This window comes from Drosophila innubila, assembly GCF_004354385.1.
Source record: "Drosophila innubila isolate TH190305 chromosome 2L unlocalized genomic scaffold, UK_Dinn_1.0 4_B_2L, whole genome shotgun sequence".
NCBI lineage: Eukaryota > Metazoa > Arthropoda > Insecta > Diptera > Drosophilidae > Drosophila > Drosophila innubila.
The window spans coordinates 4,755,342-4,758,931 of NW_022995372.1; positions in this window are offsets into that span (position 1 = coordinate 4,755,342).

Genomic DNA, 3,590 nt, shown 5'->3' on the forward strand with positions numbered 1-3,590 from the left:
ACCACTTGGTTCAAAAGATATTCACTTTGACTTTTATTTTTGATTTTTAAAATAAAAGTTGCGGAATAACTCTTATTTGCAACTTTTAAAATAAAAATCAAAAATAACTCTTATTTACTATTATTTTTGACTTTTTTAATAAAAATTAAAAATAAGAATTAAATTTGATTTATATTTTATAAATTGAAAATATAAGTATTTTGCTGATATCAATAGTTTCAGCTAAAATAAGAATTTTGGTGTTTACCATTTTACTGTAGCATGTTTCCTTCACATTGATTTTTTTAGTTGAAATTAGCATTCATAACTCTTATTTGCGGTCCCTGGAAATTACTATTGTTCCAAAAGCCGTAATGTTGAAACTGAAACAGTGGTAAGGCGTGAAATGTGAAACAGTTAAAGTGAAACACAAAATAATGGAGCAGGCTTGCTTGCAAGGGATGAAATACTTTGAATATTTGGTTGTTTAGATAAGGAACAGTTGGAATGGAACATATAATATTTAAAGTGTTAAAGTATTTGTATACGAAACAGTGGGGCAATGAAACAAATTGTTATCAAACTTAAATATAAAGAATTAAAATATTAAACATATAATATTTAAAGTGTTAAAGTATTTGTATACGAAACAGTGGGGCAATGAAACAAATTGTTATCAAACTTAAATATAAAGAATTAAAATATGAAACTATAGAATGTGGGTCATAAAATTATGAATCAAATGGAATTTGAAACTATAATTGAATTAAAATATATAAACATATAAGCAAATCTAAATGAGAGATATAAAATCAATATTGAAATAATTATTAACCATATGAAATGTAGAACAGTCAAGTCTGAGACTAGTAAACTTATACTAGACTTTCATTGGCCATTTTTAGCTTTGAGTGAATGATTTGTAAATTACAGGCAAAAGCAAACGCAGCAATGTAGAAAAAAACAAGCTTGGCTTTAAGTGACCAAACTGTAAGGCAGTGCAAACCATTAACAACCAGTCAATGTCTGTGGGCAGGTTAAAACAGAAACAAACAAAAAACAGAAGAGAAGTAAAAGATGAGGGAATGAAGCAGCTGAGGAACAACAGAGACCACAAAAATGACTTTTCAGCCAAGAATAACAAGAGCCAACCGCAAGAACCAAGTCTAACTTTTTCTATGGACTCATTCAAATTGTTGTCTAGCTAATTCTGGGTACGTACTTTTCAGTTTAGTTCGGTTTGTTCTCTATTTCTTTTCGTCGCTTTTTCAGAGTGTTTTTTTCTTTCTTCATTTTGCGTGGTACCCAACGATGGCAACTTGCAAGCTTTGACTTTGATTCTTTCTGCGAATAACATAATAAGAAGAGAAAAATAAACCCGTCCCAAAACGAGCAGCAAATGCGTGCGCGATTTCTTGTTGTTGTTGTTTTGTTGCTATTGTAGTTGTTGTTGTTGTTAAAGCAGCAGCAACAACAGCGCCAATCACACAATACCCGGCACACACTCAAGAGCTGTTCCTGCTCTTTTGCAAGTTTTTATATTATTTGTATTCCCTGTACTTGTAGCGTATTAAGAACTTCAGCTTGGGTATGTAACAGACAACAAATTACATATATTTTATATTATCTGTCTATCTGCGTTTGAGTTTTCTGCGTGATCTCCTGCATTTATTTATCAACAATTTATGTGTGAACTTTGTGTGTTAACATTCGGAACTATTATTTATTAATAGTATGAAATAAGAATAACTTTCCTGAAATTTTTATAATTATTCTGTTACAAATAAAAAGGCTCTAATATATATTATTATTTTTTTTTTTAAATGAATTTTCTGAAAACCATTTTGAGACAGAGTATTCAAGATATAAATAGTCTTAGCATTAAGTATTATCTTCTGAAAACTTGATACCAATTTTCCATGAAATATAAGAGTTTTGCTTTTTAAAGAGTATTTCTAAGTAGATCATTCTCGTTAAGATCACGCTGACTTGTTGTTTGCAGCTAAACTCGCTGCCAGCTTCGCTGCTGTCGCTGGCGCAGACGTTGCTGCCGCTGTCGACGTCAGCGCCGACGTCTACGTCGACGTCTTCGCTACACTTTGCCTATTCTAGCTAGTTTCACCTTGAAAAGTTCATTCACGCCATTGCCAAAAAATAAAATAGAAAAAAAAAAACCCGAAACGCAGCGCCAAAATCCAAAGCAACAAAATGTAGTAAAAAACTTGCACAAAAATAACATAATTTATTTTTTCGTTGCCTGCACGCATGAGAATGACAGACAGAGAGAGAAAGAGAGAGAGAGGAGGAGAAAGAAATAGTGTGAGCTGTTGAGCTCTTCTAACTGCTGACCAATTGTTGGTCACTGCGAATCGTTTGTAATGCAAATATATACGCACTTTTTCAACGTTCCAACGACTTTTTATGGCCATTTTTTGTTCCCTTCCACCCCTTTAACTAAATAAAAAGGCCACGTTTGCAGTCGTATTTGCTGTAGAGTTTTCTTTGCTTCTGGGAATTTCCATGTGTGGTATTTTAAGGCACTTCGTTGCAAGTAAAACACTAACGAATTTCGTAGTCTTACCCCTCCTAATTTGGTTTATAGTTAACCCCTGAAGGTTCCGAAAGGGATCGTTTGTTGCCAGCTTGTAATCTTATCTTGCGATTGTGTGCAGTCCAGATATGATATAGCCTATACGCATTTACTATCACAACCAAACAACATTTACAATAACCTTTAAGGTATCGAAAAACAAATAACTAAACTTGGCTATAGTTTAAAAATGTTTCATACAATTTTATAAAGTGTTGGGTATTACAAAGGCTCGATTTTTTAGTAGGAAATCAAAGAAATTTTACATAAGTTTGCATTTATAGAGTGAATAAAAAATGAACGATCTATATTTAAATATTATACAATTACTAATTATTATTTATTATATATATACTAATTATTATATATAATACTACTTATTGTTACGAATTAAGTATAAATGAAGATCAATTATGCAAGTTACCTTCATTTTCCTGTTGCATACACTTGCAAATTATTATAATACCCATCTTTGGGCGTACTAAAAAACTGCCTAACATATAACTCAAGATCTACCTAAAATCTATCTAAATTTTGCGTACTTTCTATCATTAATCGGAAACAATCGGAAGCCATCGTGACTCATTCCAATAATTAAAACAACGAATGAGAAAAAACTAATAGTTGGGTCCCACAAAAGGCTACCCCCAACAAAAAACAAAATAGTTCTGATTACGCAGTTATTTTTTTTTTTTTTGGGGCAATCAAAACAACAAATTCGCACACCCCCCACACATAGTCATAACAACAACAGCAACAACAATAACAAATAGCACCAATAAAAAACTATCAAAATTGGCAAAATGCGAAATCAAAAAGCAACAACAACGACATAATGTTGTTTTTTGCCATTCTTCTCTAATTTTTTTTTTGCACATATCAAAACAAATGGCGCAAATTCGGTGAAGTTCAAGGTATGTGCCATTAAATCAAGCACACAAGGCAAACACAGCAAAAGAAGAAGCAGAGAAAAACTAAAGCAAAACTACAGAGAGAAAACTAACATTTAACTAATAGTGAG